The sequence below is a fragment of the Populus alba genome, chromosome 8, assembly GCF_005239225.2.
Source record: "Populus alba chromosome 8, ASM523922v2, whole genome shotgun sequence".
NCBI classification, from domain to species: domain Eukaryota; kingdom Viridiplantae; phylum Streptophyta; class Magnoliopsida; order Malpighiales; family Salicaceae; genus Populus; species Populus alba.
In genome coordinates, this window is record NC_133291.1 from 16,826,308 (window position 1) to 16,847,071 (window position 20,764).

A 20,764-nucleotide genomic window follows, 5' to 3' on the forward strand; every position below is an offset into this window, starting at 1 on the left:
ATAGGGGCTGACTGTGGAATCTACGTTGTGGGAGTTGTTTATGTCACCGAACCAACCATGCCCTCCATCACTGCTTTAACTATTTATACAAGGAGTCCTGCGTCTACATATTATGGGGGCACACCAGTTGGAATAGTAGATGGTTGTGCTTCTAATCTTTCTCGCTACTCTGCTGCGACTGGTGGTGCTCCCTCTGTCTGGTTAGGCCTCGGGCTTTCCCCCGCCACCGCATCTCCCCCCTGCAAGGTTTCAAGTGGTATTATCGGAGCATGAGATGTCGTATCTTCAAAAGGATCTTCGTCTTGCCAACCTTGGGCACCTTGGTTCATGCCCCTCTTTTCTAAGGAGGGCGGCTCAGTTCGTGTCCCTTGTCAGGTGCGTACCATCCTGAAATTCACCGCAACAACAAAATTATTAGTGATCCTTAGGATCCAGACCAAGTGCTCTGCTACCAACTGTAACAACCCGGCTTTTCAAGCCCAAAACAATAGTAATTTATTTTTTTTATATATATATATACTTGACACACATGGTTCTGGAATTGACAAACCTGATCCCTCACATCATCAAAATACGATCCATACAATCAACATTTCATTTAAAAGTGAATCTTACATAAACACATAATATTATGGTTGCATGATTAGAAGTTCATAATAAAAATATACATACATAGACATAAGTTTGCATTTCTGTCATACTAATAGCCATTATGAATTTAAACAAAAGGATCTAATAAAAGTTATACATTCAATACATTGGTTCATACAAAATACGTTGTGATTTAGAATGCATCTACATGATCCCTTGCAAAAGTAGGTTCCCATGCATTAGGTTTCCTAGACATTTCATTGGTGTGACGTCCCTGTTGCACCACAAAACATTTAAGAGAGTGCAATTACTTAATAATAATAATGATATTAAACGGTCTAGTAGTTAACTGAAGCATTAACATTTATAGTTTCTTCATGTACTTGGTATAAACAACGTGTAGTACATATAGATACACCAATTCTTACAACCAACCATAATCTTAAACTTGGCTATCCTCTTAAGGCATCATTTGCTGAGCTTAACTGTTCACTCACCCCGGTCATCCATTTTGGATGCCATTAGTCAAAGCTAATCAATCATGCGTCCCATTCATCCACTCGGATGCCATTAGCCGAAGCTAATCAATATTTCATCCTGACCATCCATTCAGATGCCATTAGCCGAAACTAATCATCCTTTTGTCCCGGTTATCCACTTGGATGCCCTTAGCCAAAGCTAATCAATCATTCGTCCCGGTCATCCACTAGGATGCCATTAGCCGAAGCAAATCAATCTTTCATCCCGGTCATCCAGTCGGATGCCATTAGCCGAAGCTAATCAATCGTTTGTCCCGGTCATCCACTCGGATGCCATTAGCCGAAGCTAATCAATCGTTTGTCCCGGTCATCCACTCGGATGCCATTAGCCGAAGCTAATCAATATTTCATCACGGTCATCCAGTCGGATGCCATTAGCCGAAGCTAATCAATCATTTGTCCCGGCCATCCATTCTAATGCCATTAGTCGAAGCTAATCATTCATTTGTCCCGGTCATCCATTTGGATGCCATTAGCCAAAGCTAATCAACCATTTGTTAACGTTTAAGCATTCGACAATCAAATATCTGTTCTAACACAATATGGTAACATTCATGATAAAGCATTTTATTATTCAACGTATGAAAAAGGAAGGTGTAAGTCACCTACCTGCTCCACCTGCGGGTTGTTCTAGTCTTGACGATGGTCCAATCCTGGCTGCACCACCTAAAACATCAATGGTCACAAATCAATACATAGGTATCTTTGAATCACATTTGTCACCACACTTATTTCAAGAGTTCATATGTTCGCATTCAAGTTTCCCACATTTAACATCATCATACCATGAAATTGTTACTAGCATATAAGTCATTTCAGCCTAGGAGGCATATTGTAGAAATTGGCAGCGAAAATTGGTTCGCTGTAGGCTACCAATTCAGCAGCGAAGCTGGTTTTCTGCAAGCGGCCAATTCGTTAGCGAAAAATGGTTCGCTGCAGGTTGTTGATTCAGCAGCGAGAACTGGTTCACTACAGCTTGTTGATTTGGCAGCGAAAGCTGGTTCGCTGCTGACAGCTTAATTTCAGCTGCGAATGTTAATTCACTACAGCCGACACAGTTTCGGCAGTAAATCACAATTTTCGTTGCTGAACACATCATTCGGTAGTGAATGTTAATTCACTGTGGATGACACAGCTTCAACAGCGAATCACAAAGTCGTTGCAGAACACACGATTCAGCAGCGATTGTTAATTCGCTGCAAACAACACAACATCGGCAGCGATTCACAATTTCGCTGCAGACAACTCAGTTTCGGCAGCGAATGGTCATTCGCTGCAGTTGACACAATTTCGACAACGAATGTTAATTTTCTGCAGAAACTCAGTTTCATCAGCGAACCACAAATTTGCTACAGAACACGTCATTCAGCAGCGACTACTAATTCGCTGCCGACGACACAGCTTCAGCACCGAGTCACAAACTCGCTACAGAACCCATGATTCGACAACGAATGTTAATTCATTACAGATGACACAACATCGGCAGCGATTCATAATTTCGCTGCAGACAACTCAATTTCGGCAGCGAATGGTCATTTGCTACACCCGACACAGTTTCAGCAGCGAATGTAAATTGGCTGTAGAAACTCAATTTCGTCAGCGAACCACAAATTCGCTGCAGAACACGTCATTCGATAGCGAATGGTAATTCACTGCGGATGACACAACTTTGATAGCGAGTCACAAACTCGCTACAAAACACATGATTCGCCAACGAATGTTAATTCGCTGCAGCCGACACAGCATCAACAACGATTCACAATTTCACTGCAGACAACTCAATTTCGGCAGCGAATTGCAAATTCGCTACAGAACACATCATTCGGCAGTGACTACTAATTAGTTATGGACAACACAACTTCGGCAACGAATCACAAATTCGCTGCAGAACACACGATTCGGCAACGAATGTTAATTCGCTGCAGACAACACAACATCGGCAGCGAATCACCATTTCGCTGCTGAACTCACATTTTGGCAAGAACACACACCTCACATGCTGTAACAATTCCAGCATATCAACTATCACTAAGTTCCAGTAGAACACACACACAATGAAATCATCAATTTCAGCATATACTCTTTCAACAATTTCCAGCAGGACACACACATTCAAACCATTAATTTCAACATATAATCCTTCAATGCTTCAAGTAAAACACACACACATGCATGCTGGCCAAACTTATAGTTAAGGCCAGTTCTCTACCATAATTTGTTATTTCCATTTTATTCACTTTTCTTTGTTAGATGTTCTGGGAATTTGGCCTCATTTTGTTTCTGTTTCCTTATCCTCTTAGTTAATTTCAATTTCCTTCATAGCTAGGTTAGGTCTTAGGTCAATTTTTTCTTAGGGTCTTCTTCTTCATTTTTGGTTTTGGGTCTTAAAGATAAGAGGAAAGGAGTTTCATGACCCATACCTTTCGAATCTAACTAAGTTTGAGGAAGGTTTGACACTATTCTTTCTTTTGTCCTGTTGGTTCTCCTCTTTCTTCTTCCTCTCATGTTTTCAAGCTGCTAGTTCTTCCTCCTTCTAGCAGCGAAAACTGAGTCATCAATTATATATATATATATATATATATATATATTATTTTGGGTGTTTACATCTATGAATGTAAAAGATCAAATTTGCTACTTCTGGTACCAAACACTCATCTAACCTGGATCCACGGGCCATTTCTAAAGAAGAAGAAGTAGCGACTACTTTTGCACCAAGGACAATTGCTGCTGCTATTAATATTATGAAAGGTCACTCCTCTAAATGCAAAAAGATCCAAGATTGCTGCCTTTGGGGCCAAGCGCACTACTAAAGAAGAAGCAGCTCCTACTGTAGTGACTATGAGGAGGCAATATGTCATAAGAAGCAGAGCTACTGCCGTCTTTGATGGCACTCCTATTGAGAAGCAAAAACTCAAAGACCCTTCCATAGTCTTCTTGACCATGAGTAGTTCTACTCCTCCTTCATCTACTTTTTAGCTGCTCCTACTTTTTACCTGCAAAGTTGTTTGTAGGCTTTGTGGCCTATTGGTTGGAATTTTGATTGTTATTGGGTTTTATGTTGTGATTAAGCCCTTTTATGGGGTCTTATTGTTTGCTTACTACTTTTGGCATGTTGTTGTATAGATGTGCTTGTGTCCTTGCTGGTTGGGGTGGTTAATAGCTATGTTTTGTTTGAGCCTTTTTATGGGGTCTCATTCTGTTGTTGCTATTTGCTTTAGAGTGGGAGGCTGCTTAATTCTGGTATGCTTTATTATGGGGCTTTGATTGTAAGCTATTGGTTTAAAGTTAGTGGGTCCTGGCTCTGGTGGCTTCTGGTTCAGTTTAGTGGGAGCATGTTCCCCTAGGCTTTTTGTTTCATTCCCTACATGAAGGATGTCCATGTTGTCCCTCATATAGGATTCTGGCTAGCACTTTGCTGTCTTTATGCTGTCAGATTAACCCCTGGGTTTTGGTCTGCTAGTTTGATGACATCCCTCTCCCACATGGTCCAAGTTGTCCTGCTGCTATATTAATGTTTGTCTTGCTTGGCTCAATAGGAGTCTCTTCCCATCAGCCTTTTGTTTCTGCATCCCATGCATGAGGGTTGTTCATGCTTTTTGCTAGTTTATTTTTAGCTATTTGTGATGGTTCATAGCCTCTTTCATTAGGCTCTTTTGCTTTCGGGAGTCCTCTCCCTAGGCTGTATTTTTTTGGTTGTTTATGTTGTTGCGCACGATATGCTTGCTTTGGGTTTCTAGGAAGCTTGTTTCTTAGTCTTTGGATCTTGTTCTTTGTAAATATTTTGTACTTTGCTGGATTTCTAGCTTGTTTTTTTATCTATATATTTCTTATATTTGATCAAAAGAAAAAAAGAACGGATGGCCAAACTTTAACAAACATGTGATCATGATGGAAGAAGAAGAATGGGATAAAAGCAATATCAGAGAATTCACAAATCTAGTAGATTAACATGAAAAAACCTGGGAACCTGCTGCCGAAGAGCTTGAAACCATAAATATGGGTAATGATCAGTCTAAAAAAGAATTAAAAATAGGGACCTTGATCATGCCTAAGCAAAGGGCAGAGTTAATTACTCTAGTACATGAGTATGCAGTTGTTTTTGCTTAGTCTTACGAGGATATGTCTGGGTTAGACAAAAATATCATGGTACACAAGATCCCATTAGAGGATGGTTGTAAACCAGTCAAGTAGAAGTTGAGAAGAGCACACCCAGATACATGGATCAAAGTGAAAGAAGAGCTCAAGAAACAATGGAATGCTAGATTCCTAGAAGTTATTAAATACTCGGAGTGGGTATCTAACACTATTGTCATACCTAAGAAGGAAGGGAAGATTAGAGTTTGCTAAGACTTCTAAAATTTGAACAAAGCTAGCCTCAAAGATGATTTTCCAATGCCCCACATAGACATTTTAGTGGACAATGTTGCCCATAGTTCCATATATCCTTTATGGATGGTTTCTCAGGACACAACCAAATAAAGATGGCTCTAGAAGACAAGACAAAAATGACTTTTGTCACCCCTTGGGGGACCTACTACTACAAGGTTATGCCATTTCGTTTAAAGAACGCAACGGCCACCTATCAAATAGTCATGATGACTATATTCCAAAATATGAAGCATACAAAAATTAAGGTGTATGTAGATGATATGATTGCCAAGTCAAAAGTGGGAGAAGATCATGTCAAGGTGTTAAGGAAGTTATTTGAGAGATTGAGAAAGTATGAACTAAGGCTCAACCCTGCAAAATGTTTGTTTGGGGTTAAGTCCGACAAGCTGCTAGGATTTGTAATCAATGGAATAGGTATAAAGGTTGATCCTGATAAAGCAAAAGCCATCTAATCCATGCCAACCCCAAAGTTATAGAAAAAGGTGAGGGGATTCTTGGGGAGATTGAACTATATTTCCCGATTTATAGCACAACTAATTACCACATGTGAACCTATCTTCCGACTGCTCAGGAAAAAGAATCCCAAAACTTCGAATGAGGAATGTGAGGAAGCATTCAATAAAATCAAGCGCTATTTGCAAAGTCCATCTTTGTTTGTTCCTCCTATAACAGGAAGGCCGTTAATATTGTATCTAACAGTGACGGAAACAGTTATGGGATGTGTACTAGGACAACATGATGAAATAAGGAGGAAAGAAAGGGCTATATATTATCTGAGTAAAAAGTTCACTAAATGTGAGTCTAGATACACGGTAATAGAGAAACTATGTTATGTGTTAGGATGGGTGGCAAAAAGATTATGACATTATATGTTATATCACACCACATGGTTAATTTCAAAAGTGGATCCATTGAGGTACATATGTAACAACCCTATCTCTCCAACAGAATTGCAAGGTGGCAGGTTTTGTTGTCAGAGTATAACATAGTGTACATAACACGAAAAATTATGAAGGGGAGCGTGATTGCTGACCACTTAGCTAATAATGCTATTGAAGATTACGAGTTGTTGGATTTTGATTTTTCATATGAAAATTTATTGTCCATAGAGGAAGAAGAAGAAAAGACATATTAGTGGACTATGTTTTTTGACGGAGTAGTGAATGTATATGGTAACGGGGTTGGTGTAGTGATAATCTCTCCTAATAAGAAGATATATCCAGTTTTAGTTAAATTCTACTTTGAATGCACCAACAATACAGCTGAATTTTGAAGCTTGTATACTCAGTTTAAAAGCTATATTAGAGATGAAGATTAGAAAGCTTGATGTATATGGTGACTCAATGTTGATTATATGTCAAGTGAAAGGAGAATGGCAAACCAAGGAATAAAAGTTAAGGCCTTACCAAGAATATTTATCCACACTATTAGATAACTTCGAAGAGATAAAGTTCACTCACCTGGGAAGAGAGGGGAACCATTTTGCAAATGCTTTGGCTACATTGGCTGCTATGGTTACCATTGATCTCGGGCATAGGGTACAACCAGTACACATTAACATAAGAAATAACACAGCTTATTGTTGCTCGATTGAAAAGGAGATAGATGGGAAGCCTTGGTAGTACGATATCAAGAACTTTGTGTAGAATCAGGAATATCTATAAGGAGTTTTGAAGATGGATAAGAAGACCCTAAGGAGATTGGCTATGGGTTTTTATTTAGACAGGGAGATTTTGTACAAAAGATCATTTGATGGAACCTTGCTGAGGTGTTTGAATGCAATAGATGCTAGAAAGGCTTTACGAGAGGTCCATAAAGGGATTTGCTCAACCCATGCTAGTGGACATATGATGGCAAGAAAAATACAAAGGGCTAGTTATTTTTTAATGACGTTAGAGAAAGACTGTATTGACTATGTCAGAACATGTCACAAGTGTGAGGTGTATAGTGATAAAGTCAATACACCTCTGACCCCTTTGTTTAATCTGGTATCTTTCTAGCCATTTGCAATGTGGGGAATCGATGTGATCAAGCCTATTAACCCAAAAGTCAGCAATGTGCTTATATTCATCCTTGTAGCCATTGATTATTTCATGAAATGGGTAGAAGCCTGTTTATACGCTCATGTGACTCAGAAAGTGGTAAAGAGGTTCATAGAGAAAGACTTGATTTGTTGCTATGGGCTGCCAGAAAAGATAGTGACCAGTAATGTATAGAATTTCAACAGCAAAATGATAGTGGAGATTTGTACTAAATAGAAGATCAAACATTCAAATTCCTCACCATATAGGCCAAAGATGAATGGGTCAATGGAAGTAGCCAATAAGAACATCAATAAAATCATTCAAAAAATGGTAGTCACCTATGAAGATTGGAACGAGGTGTTGCCATTCGCTCTCCATGCATATTGCACTGCAATAAGAGCCTCAACCGAAGCCATGCCATATTTGCTGGTATATGGAATGGAGGCAGTAATGCCTTTGGAAGTTGAAATCCCATCATTAAGGGTGTTGATGGATTTAGAGTTAGAAGAGGCTGAATGGGCCAAAGGGAGATATGAATAGTTAAACTTGATAAGTGAAAAGAGGATAGCCACAATCTGTCATCATCAACTTTACCAGAAAAGAATGGTCGAGGCATATGATAAGAAGGTTAGACCTCGTCTATTTCAAGAAGGAGATATAGTGCTAAAGAAACTATTGCCTCTACTAGGATAAGATCATAGCAAGTGAGCTTCAAATTATAAAGGTCCTTATATAGTAAAGAAGGCTTTTTCAAGAGAAGCTCTGAAATTGTCTAGAATGGATGGAGAAGATCTAGCCAAACCTGTGAATTTCGACTCTATAAAGAGATATTATGTCTAAATGTGTTTGATTTTCTCCTGAAATCAATAAAGTAAAGTTTGGCCATGATTTCTTTGTGTAAAGAACCTTGTCATTGCATTGATCTTGTGGCACTTGTGTTGTTTATCTTGAAAGAATTGATTTTGTGCATGATTACAAGAAATACATTATAAAGTGCTCAAAGATGTTTCTCGAGAAAGAGGTGTCAAAACCAAAATAAAATCCCAAAGCTAACCTTGAGATAAAACCTTGTCTCTACTAGCATTTTTGAATTTTGCATGAATAAATGGTTAGGTAATCATCTCTGTAATCACACACATTTTCCTGGGATAAGAACAAGGTTTATCAATCCTAACAATATGCATTTTGAAATGAGGAAAGACCATTTTTTTCATCCATTCACTTTTCTAAAAAAATCATCCTTTGTAGTCCCCATTTGAGCTGAATCACGTTTCTTCCTTATGACAACCCTAATTAGGATCATACCCCACACTGGAGGCAAACGAGAGATATTGGGAAGACACTAATAGAAGCAATAGGAAAGGGAAAGGTTCATAACAAGTCCAGCGATGGTGAAATGGCTAGAGTGAGAGAGAGAGAGAGAGTTACAAACTAGAAAAAAGAAAAAACTAGAAAAAGAGCAACATAGTTACAAACTTTGGCTTTTGGTATCAAGAATAGAATCTCCAAATGATTTTCAATAATTCGAGAACAAAAAATTAGTTTGACCCATGTTAAGAGAATTCTAGTAATTAAGGTTAACAAGGTTATATGTTTATTCCTTACAAATATAATAAGAGAAAGATGATTGATGAATAGTTGATCCTAGGTTTTTGAAACCCTCAAACACTTTTTGAGACTATAAAATATGTTTCTTTCATAGCCCATACCTATAGCCTACATTACAAGCCTTTAAAAGTTCTTTCTAATCAAGCGCATGTAACTCGGGTTGATAAACGTTGGTCTCATTATCCACAGGACCTGATAAAGGAGTGATAATCTATTGTTGTCTGTAAAAGAAAAATGCTAGTATAAGACAATCCTTTCATATATACAACCTTTTAAAATATATACTTGAAACCTTTTGAAAGGTCACCTTTGAGAGAGAAAAAAAAAGAGCTTGACCTAAAGACAACTACATTTTAAAAACCCAAGAAAACCTATAATGGGAATTTCTTAAACAGGTCTGTAGTGTGCATGTTGAAAGTTCTAGTGGTCATGAACAATTTCAAGTCTTCTTGTTGTTATAGATTTCTTCTGGAAAACCTGTCCTTTTTATTTTTATGCTGAGACAAAAACCCAAAAGCCCGAGCATGATAATGAAGAGAAAAAAGGGGGGCACCCAGTGAAAAAGTGGAGACTTCTTCCTTGAAATATGATAGGTAAGAAGGATGGTGCAACAAACACATTTCAGCAATTGACTTCAAACACACGAGATAAGCTCATATCAAGGGAAGGGTTTTATGAAACCTCGGTGACCTATGTTTCAAATCAGGTAAGGGTGCATGCATTATCATTCCACTTTAGAATATTGCATACATAGTTATGTTTTTTACTTGCTTAAGGAAATATATGAGTTGAAGTCCAGTGAGTTTGTGGATAAAGAAGGAATCATTGAAGGGGGAGTAACAAAGAGATTAGTTTTGACTAGGGAAGAAAAAAAGAATGGAGCAATTTTGTTTACAAGAATAGTCTTTATTAAACCGTGGTGTTACGAACCACACAAGATTTTTGGTTTTGGTTAAAAGGAATCGGCGAAAGGAATCTATTCCTTAGTTTATCCTAACCACATAGGATTTTTTGGTTCGACTAGATGGGATTGGTGAAAGGAATCTCAATTTATCCTAACCACACATGAATTTTTATGTTTATCCTAACCACACATGATGTTTTGGTTCTGGTTATAGGGGATTGGCGAAAAGAATCTCAGTTTATCCTAACCACACATGATTTTTTTGTTCTGGTTATAGGGTATTGGTGAAAGGAATCTCAGTTTATCCTAACCACACATGATTTTTTTGTTCTAGTTATAGGGTATTGGTGAAAGGAATCTCAGTTTATCCTAATCACATATGATTTTGGTTTTGGTTAAAGGGGACTGGTGAAAGGAATCTCAGTTTATCCTAACCACACAGGATTTTTGTTTTGGTTAAAGGGGACTGGCTCAGGGAATCTCAGTTTAACCACACAGGATTTTGGTTCTGGTTAAATGGGATTGGTGAAAGAAATCTTAGTTTATCTTAACCACACAGGATTTTGGTTCTAGTTAAAGGGGATTGGTGAAAGGAATCTCAGTTTATCCTAACCACACAGGAGTTTTGGTTCTAGTTAAAGGGGATTGGCAAGAGGAATCTCAGTTTAGCCCAACCACACAGGAATTTGATTATGGTTAAAAAGGATTGTTGAGAGGAATCTCAGTTTAGCCCAACCACATAGGAATTTGATTTTGGTTAAAAGGAATTGGCGAGAGGAATCTTAGTTTAGCCCAACCACATAGGAATTTGATTCTGGTTATGGTGATCAACGAAAAGGATCTCAGTTTACCCAACCACACATAACCTTTTAGCTTTGATACAAAGGAATCGCCGAATGGGATTTCTTGCCATCCAAGCTTGGAGGAGATCAGTGTCAAAAATATTGTTTTGTTTATCTTTACAACACTTACTATGCAAAATCTTTGCTTTTATAAATATTGTAAGGCGGGGGCTTCTGTTGTAACCCATTTTTTGAGTCTTGCATAAAAAGAGAAAATATATAATTAGGGCTCGAAATAGCACCGTTTCATCTACTGTTCTTTTAAAAAAAGGGGGGCCCAAAACGGTGTCGTTTTGAAGGCATTGTGGGTCTTCTTCTTCCCCTGGATGCGCAAAGCAGGGGAAGAGGAAGATTTTTGTCTTCCCCTGTTTCTCACCGACTTCTCTTCCCCTGATGACCCAAAAAGATGCCGATCAAGGACCCTTGGTGTCCTTAGGGTGGTAAAGGGGCGGTTGAACAGTGGCCGCCCCATCCACCCTACACCCTTATGCCATTGACTGGAAGGGGTATAGGTCTCTTTTTCTCCCCTATAAATGCAGGGGAGAAAGGAGACACATAGATGAAAAAAGAAGAAGGAAGAAACACAAGAATAGGAAAAGGAAGAAGAAAACAAAGGAAGAGAGAGAGAGAGAGAGAGAGCAAAAAAATAGAGAGAGAAAATGGAAAAAGGAGAGAAGGAGAGACAAACAAAGTAGAGAGGAGAAGGAGAGAAACAAAGAAGACAGACGAAGAAGTGGGAAGAAGAGAAAACAGAGGAGAGGCTACCATTGTCACTGCCACTGTAGACGACAACAAACACCCCTTTCACGTCGAGTAATCTTCTCTCCTTCATTGCCCTGTTTTCTTTGGTTTTCTTCTTTCATTTTGCATGCAAAACGATGCCGGCCCTTTTTTATGTTGGGTTGGTGCTAGCCATTTTGTTTTATGCTGGGCCATGTTGTCCCATTCCAAGTAAATACAACGTAAAAATAAATCTTGTATTAAAATACCAAGTTTTTGAATAAAAAAAATATTTTTATGCATACGGCCAAGTGTCTCAAAGCTAAAAATCATATTGTGTTTTTTAAACACCAAAAAAATAATTTACCATGCATTTTGACTTAATAACCAGTTTATTGAAGTCGAGAGAACATTGGCCAATATTGCAAAAAAAATTAAAAAAATTTGTTTGGTTTTAGTACCATGGATTACGAATTTAAACATAAAACATATTCCTTGTATTAAAAATTTGTTTGGTTTTATATATTTTGCTTAGATTTTTTTATCAGACATTAAAACAATGCAGCCTACCTTAGGTAGGGTGTATTTGGGGTGGTAATACCTTTCCTTTACGCAACCAGTCTTTGTACCTCATGTCAGAGACCAGTTAGGGTTCTGAGTAATCAGAATACTAGGTGACAACTCCCAATCCATATTTTATTGATAAAATACAAGAATTCCTTGTCTCTTAATATTTTCCAGATAGATTCATATATATCTATTGAGGGTGGACGATTGTCGCAATATCATACATGTGCGACAGTTCTGATAAAATATATAAGTCTTTATGGCTCTAATAAATGCCCAGTATTTAAGAGAGTATCGACTAGGAACATTTTAGGAATATCCAATATTTAAAAGAGTATTGATTAGGAACATTTTAGAAACAATAATTTGATGCAATGAGAATCACATAATTATAACAACTTTATAATTTTTTTTTGCAAGATATTTTTGTCCCATGAATTTTATCTTTATTCTAGATTCAGTAATATAATATTATATGAATATTAAAGATAAATTAAACCTTTATTGATAATAAATATATATTTACATAAATATAATAATACCATTATACTGATTTACTACAAGATATGTATATATATAATATCCTTCATGACTGATACGTAATTTTCAAGCCAAAGCTGATGCCAGTTACCTCATAACCTGCCACATACCTCATAACCTGCCAGGTTTTTTTTTTTTTTTTTATTAAAGTATAATAAAGTTATATACATATCCTCTATAACCGCCTCAATTCAGTAGCCAAGGACCAGACCCAAAAATGCCTTCAGATTGTAGGGTTACTTGGACAGAAAATTAGCCGGCCAGTAACCTGTACTTCTTAGCCCTGCATAAGCACGCATGCATGGCTCATATATTAATTCTTTTACCACTGATCATGAGTAGGAGGAGGGACGAATCCAAAATGTTTATAAATTGAAGAGGACAAAGTGTATAGTCGTACTTTTGGGAGGGCCATTTCATAATAATACCCTCAAAATTGTATAGTTTCAATGGTGATTTTAAAGAACTTTCCAAACTTGAGGGCATCAGCCCACCCTTGACCACCCCTAGATTCGTCTCTCAGTGGGAGATCTACAGGCCGTCCAACTTGATCTAGCTAATCTGAGCTGTTCGATGAACTTTAGAAATCAAAACCACAAGATTTCAACTCGAGAACATTCAAATGATGTTATCTCCTATCAACTACAAGAGTTCCAGCCCAATACAGATAGCAGGAAGTGAACCTTCTATGGGTTCTCCGATCTCTTTGTGGAGTACATATAAACAATTTTTTTTTTCAATCCAACCCAAAGAATATAAATTATCATGCAAAAAATACTGGATTGGTGATTTATCTCGATTAAACAAAGTTTTACTAATTTATTTAGAAGAAATGGAAGATTGATCATTATAGACAAGGTGATGCATATATATGCACATGCATGCATTATTGCATACGTACATACACTTGGCCGCCAGCATATATACAGCTCACGTGAGAGAGAGAGAGAAAGGATAAAACCCTGAGTGTTGGTGGCGAGTGGAAAAAGAATGTCAACTTTATGCAAGAAAGATAAAGTAGAAAGCAACATACATGCAAGCGAGGACGGATTGTGGCATCACATTCACAGATTAGGTTTTTGGGTTGGTGAGATACAGGTCCTGTGTACAAATTGCTGCATTCTCTTATATATTCCTTCCTGTACAAAAGATATATATATATATATATATATATATATATATATATAAAGTTAAATGGAGAGGAACATATTTTATACCCTTTGCCTTTTTTTTTTTGTTTTTTTAATAAATGTGAATATTTAGGCCAGCTTGTATAGACCTTGACTAATTCCACGAGTCTTGAAATTAACTATCATAATACCTGTTACCTTTACTGCATGACCTAGCAGCCTATCTTTTGTAGATACGTATTAATGTATCTATATAGGAAATATTGTAGGCATACTATATAGGAAATATTGTTGTCATACTCTTGTATTGTAACCTCTCCATTACTATTGTATATTGATTTATACACACACATAAAAGGTTGGCTAACTAATAGGTTAAGCCTCATAATTATTCTCAATTTGATATCAAAGCCTTCTGCCGTCAAAACTCTTCTTCTCCTCTCCCTCCTTGCAACCAGCCTCCTCTCTCCCTCTCTTAAATGAACTCTACTGCTACTGTCGTCTACTCCCCCCACTAAAATAGCAGTGCAGCCCAGCCAACCAGCCACTCAAAAGCTGTTGCTGCTGGTTCCTTCTCCCACCAGTAGCAGCCCCTACCTGCAAAGTAGAACAATGGCTCTTTCTCCCATGTTTCTATTGTCCCTATTCACATCATGGGGACAACGACTCCTTCCATCACTGTGTTGTCCAACACTTATCAAGTGGTCTCATTGAAGCTTACAACCACCAACTATCTCTATTGGTGAATGTAGATGAAGCCATATCTTCTTGGTCAATGTGTTTTCCACTTTGTCGATGTCTTAGTGTCGTGTCTCCCTCTCATGATTCTAACTATTCTAATGGTTCCTGTTCGGCAATCAACCCCTTCTTTCTTCGTTAGAAGCAACAGGATCAGCTTATTTTAAGCATGTTACTCTACTTTCTCTCTATGAACGTCCTACATCTTGTGGTAGATTATTAGACTTCTTGTGTTTGGTGCACTCTTGAAAAAACGCTCGCTTCTCTATCAAATTCTCGCATTATGCAACTCCATGGGCCTTTTCAAGATCTTCAATAAGGAGATGCTTCAGTTACTACATACATGCAGCACGCCAAGTCATTATTTGATGAATTGGCTACTATTGGTCAACCCCTCTCTCTTGAAGACTTTAACCTTTATATATTTCATGGCCTTCGTGGTAAGTTTAAAGACTTGGTAACTAGTCTCGTAACCAAGGCAGAACCGTTGTCATACATGGACCTTCACATCCATCTTCTTACTCATGAGTTTCTGCATAATTCTTCTGTTCCCTCCTTTGTTGTCCTCTACTCATCTTACCCAACAGCAGACCATTCCCGCAGTGGCTAGCGCTCCAACAGCAATAGGTACAACAACTTTAACAGGTCTAATTTTTATGGCTCTCATTCCTCTACTCCCACGGACTGGAAGCAGAGTCATTAATAGTAGCCCAGATGCCCTACTGCTAATGGACAATGGCCTCTTCACCGATCTTTTAAGCAACACATCAAGTGTCAGCTATGATTTTCATTCGGCCACATAGCCCTGTAATGTGCTCAGTTTTGCAACATCAGCCCTCTGCCTATCTTGTTGTTGGTCTGGTTTTTGCCTCTACTTGGTTCCTGGACATCGGTGCGAACCAACATGTTATGCCTGATCTTGTGACTCTAATCGATTCTGCACCCTATCTTGGCAATGATTGCTTGCATATTGGTGATGGTAAAGGTTTATCCATATCCCATATTGGCCATACCATTTTATGTTCCCTTAAATGCACCTTTACATTATCTAATGTTCTACATGTTCCTCACATCACCAAACCATTGCTATCTATTCAAAAAATTTATCGTGATAAGAATGTTTATTTTGAATTTCATGCCTCTGTGTTTTATGTAAAGGATCTCAACCCCAAAGCAGTGCTCCTTTCCGGTTAGAGCAACAATAGTCTCTATGTTCTCTCTAAGTTTTCTACCACCAACATTCCTCAAGCTTATTGGTCTCTTTGTGTCTCTGCCACTACTAATATGTGGCATCGCTGATTGGGTTATCTTACTTCTTGTATTTTCAATTTGTTAGTATCTAAAAATAAAATAATATGTACTTCTAGATGCTCACTTGTTCAATGGTAAGCTTGTTCACTTGGCAAGTTTTCACGTATGTCATTATGACCTATAGGTCATAAAACTACTGCTCCACTTTATTTATCTATTTGTTGGGGCCCTGCTCCTATGTTTTCTTCTGATGGTTTTTGGTACTTTGTTATCTTTGTCGATGTGCATACCAAACATATACGGTATTATTGGTTTGTTGCCATATCTTTTGTGTTTTCCACTTTCTAACATTTTCAAACACTTGTTAAACATTAGTTTTCACTTAAAATTAAATATGTTCAAATTGATTAGGGCGATCAATATCGTAAGTTAAATAGTTTCTTTCAAACTATTAGTATTAATCATTGGTTAATCAATCCTCATACGTATGATCAAAATGGTAGTGTTGCGCATCGCGATCGTTATATTGTTGAAACTGGTCTTACAATCTTAGGCCATTGTAGTGCTCCATTATGATTTTGGAATTATGCATTTGAATCTTCTGTCAATCTCATCAATTGCATGCTCACTTCTGTCCTCTAAAATCAGTCTCCCTTTGAATGTCTATTTAATCGTACTCCTGGTTATGATTTTCTATGTACTTTTGGGTGTCTTTGTTTTCCGTTTATGTTCTTCTCCTTATGTGTTCTTAGGTTATAGTTCCTTACATCTTGGTTATTGTTGTCTCGATTTCGCCCCTCAATGTATACATGTCTCTTGTCATGTTCATTTTCATAAAAAATGTGTTTCCTTTTGTAGATTCGAACCAACCAAAGAAGACAAGATAACCACTCATAGACTTGTGATCATCAGTGCTACATGCCCAATCCGAATCTGTAAAGCCATGGAGAGCAAAGGAAGAATTGTGAGTGATATGTAAGCCATTGGTGGTCATACCCTTTAGATAATGCAAAATACATTTAACGACACCCCAATAAAAATCTATAGGGGCATGCATAAACTGGCAAACCTTGTTAACAACAAAGCAGATATCTAGTCTCATAAATGTGAGATATTAAAGAGCACCTATAATTTGATAAAACCATGTAGGGTCAGAAAACAGAGGATTTGGCAGTATGGTGACTTTAGAGGTAGGGATATGAGTATAAACCAGTTTGTAAGAAGTCATACCCACTCAAGTGAGAATGTTAAGAATATATTTATGCTGGCGTAACATCAAATCCATAGCAGTGGGTTGAACCTCAATGCCTAAAAATAGTGAATGGCGCCAAAGTCACGTACCTTGAATTCTAAACTCAGTAACTGGATTAGACAATGAAGTATAACAGAGTTACTACCCTTAAGAAAAATGTCATCAACATAAACTAGAAGATAGAAAATATCAACACTAATAAACAAAATAAATAAGAAGGTGTCAATCTTGGAAGCGGTAAATCCGATAGAAATCAGAAAATCACTTAGACAAGTGTACCATGTCCGTAGAGCCTGTTTTAAACCATATAAAGACTTATGCAACTGATACATATGAGAGGGAAGATTAGAGTCTACAAAACTTAGAGGTTGAAGAAGGCATTATAAATATCAAGTTGATAAATCTTCCAATTACACGAGACTGCAATGGAGAACACTAATCTGACTATCACATGCTTGACAACTGGACTCAAGGTTTCAAAATAATTAATGCCTTCCTTATCAGTAAAGCCTCAATCCACTAAATATGCCTTATACCTTCAACACTACCATCCATACGATGTTTTATATTGTACACCCACTAGAAACCAATAACATTCATCGAAGGATGAAAAGGAACCAAGGACCATGTGTTATTAGAGCGTAAGCCCTAAATTTCATTACGCATTGCACCATGCCATGCCTCATACATGTCAGCATAAGAGAATGTAAAGGAATCACAAGTAGGAGAAGACAATACTCAACTATTGGGTGTAGTAGAGGCTATTGCAGACGCTACTAGAAGAGCAGTCTTCGGCAGCCGTGGATGAAAAACCATCGGGTGTTGATGAGAAGCAGACTGAGGGGCAGAAGGATCTAAACTGGGGAGCTGCTAAAGAGGATAAGAGGAGAGATCAACAAAGAAGTTGCAGACTTGCAAGAGAAGTAGAGGAAGGATTGGAGCTCACAACAGTAGAGACAAGAGAGCTTGCTATAGAATCAGAGGTGGTGGTAGTGACAGACCTAGAAATATACGACCTTGAAGGAGGTGAACTTGTTCCTGCATAATGATCATTAGAGAAACATACATGTTACACCCTCACGCGAAGCTTGAAGTCGTAGCGACCTTCCCTATGAGCGGGGGATTAATTTCGGGGTTTTTGTTTTGTGAATAAGGGAGTCGCCACCTAGTATTATGGTCACTAGGAAACCTAACTAGTCTTTCAAAGATTATAAGGCAAGGAACTGGTTGCGTAAAGGGAAGGTATTAGCATCCTTTGCATGCCCTACCTAAGTTAAGTTGCTTGGTGTTTGGTTTGCCTTGCTATGGTGTTGGTGTTCTCTAATCAGTTTTCCTAGGATAGGTTTGCTATGATGAATGGGCTTAGGTTCAAAGTCTAAAAGCAAGAACCCTTTTCCAATATAGATCATACCTTTAGATATGTCTACAGAGTGCCAAGAAGAACCAATGCAGATCTCTTAAAATTTGTGTTTCATTTACAATAAATTTATAACCTATGAATTAAAACCCAGCTAAGATAGAAATATAAGGAGATTCAATGTGCTTAGGGCTCATTTTTCTCTTAGTATTTCAAGTGTTCATGACTCGTAAATCTCAAGGAAAAGGAACAAAGATTTAGAAATCTAAGGAAATTCAGAACGCTTTAAAAGCCTATTTTTGCCTTAGTGTTTCTTATTTTCACAGCTTGTAAACCGTGAGTCAAAAATTAAAATGTCCTCCATTATGGTCGAGGCTCTTTTCAAGGATGTGTGATGACTTATTATTCCTAGAAAATATTTTGAATACTAACCACTTGGAGTTTCTTTCTCCAAACATTAACAACAATTAATAACAAGTTATTCCAAATAATATTTTTGGATATTCATCCCTTTGAAATCTCTTTATCCAAACATTAATGGTGAATAATAAATGAATTCTCCTAAAAATAAGATTTTTGTATTTTTTGGAATATTGGCTAACACCCTTTGGAGTTTTACAAACATGTTGTAAAATCCAGTGTTGTAACCCAATTTTGGCCCATTGGTTTTAATTTAATTTTACGGGGTTTAAAATGTAAAATTCAGAGATTTATTTTGATGAAAAATATGATTTGTCAGCTTGCACGGAAACTAAGGACTGCAATGTGCTTTCACTATTCTATCATTATCTTCAAGATAATCCTTACCCTCAAGATAATCCTTATCATCAAGATAATGATAGTTGTCTACTTTCAAATTCGATTCTAATTCAAATTTCAAAAAAAAGAATGACTTTGATTGACACTTTATTTCTCGCAAGCGATGGAACTCTTGCACAATTAATATAGATCTTAGTGTATGTAGAAGAGAGAACGATTAGAAAAAAAAAAAAAACCCAAGGGCAGAAAAAACCAAAAGGAGGCCATTACCAGAAGCCCTAAAAAAGAGAAACATAAAAAAAAAAAAGAAAAAAAAAAAAGAAGGGGCGGTGAACCCTATACTAGCTGCCGCCCCCTCAACCCTTTTTCTTTGATTTCCTAGCCTGGCCCCCTCAGCTCATCCCTATAACCTAGACTGAGTAGAACACAAAAAAAAAAAAAGCCATTTTAATGCATTGAACCTTTCCTAAATAGAGATATATTTAGACTATATATAAGCCCTTCTAATGACATAACAGGAAGAGAAAAAAAGAGCATGAAAAGAAGAAAAAACAGAGAGAAGAGAGCAGGAAAAAACAGAAAGAAAGGGTGAGAAAAATGAGAAAAAAGAAAGACAAGAGAAAAAATACGATAGGGAGGCAGACAGTATGGGAGAAAAACACAGAGAATAGAGAAAGTTTCTTTCATTCGCTAGTGTCACTGTGAGGTTGGGAAGATTGACAGTAGAAGAGAAAGAAGAGGAAAAAGGGAAAAGAGAAGAGAAGCCATAAACCAACAGTGACTACCTGTTGGTCTTGGCTTCATTTTTTTTGCATATAACATCTACAGTAGGGACGAAGGAAGTGTATGAACCCATTAGAGAGGGACTAATGAAGGCACACAAGAAAGAAAAACCATAAAAACAGACACAAATACAGAGCTGGAGGAAAAGATTTGAAATAGACAAACACGGATCAACCATCACGCTTTCAATGTCGCTGCAGCTTCTTCGCTTACGTTCCCAAGTTTGTTTTTTCTCTTGACCTTGCAGCATGCATTTTTTCTGTTTGTGTTTGCATTGTTTAAGTGAATTAATTCACTTGAACAGTATTCGCCAGCTTTCTTTGAACTTTATCTGCGCCCCCTTTTTTTAATGTCCAGCCAAGTCACTTGCTTGGGCAAGTGACCCAACTGGACTTTCATTTTTTTTTTTTGGAAAAATAAAAGAAAGAGAAAGAGATTTATTTTCAGAATATTTATTTTTGAAGTCTGAATTTTTTTATGTTGTAAAAAAATATATACCAATCTCGTATTTAGAATACCCAATTTTCGACGCAACTATGGCAAATATACATATATATCAAAATTTGTTTTCTTGTTTGTTGCATATGACCAATATCCTAACATGTTTTGAATGCTCTTTTTTTTATACAAAAAATATTGGAAGTTTCAAAAATGTGTTTTTGCATTGATTTCTTAAAACGCAAAAAAAAAAATTGTTTTCTTACATTTCTAGATTTTACAACATGTTTGTAAAACTCTATAGGGTATTGGTCAATATTTCAAAAAATATA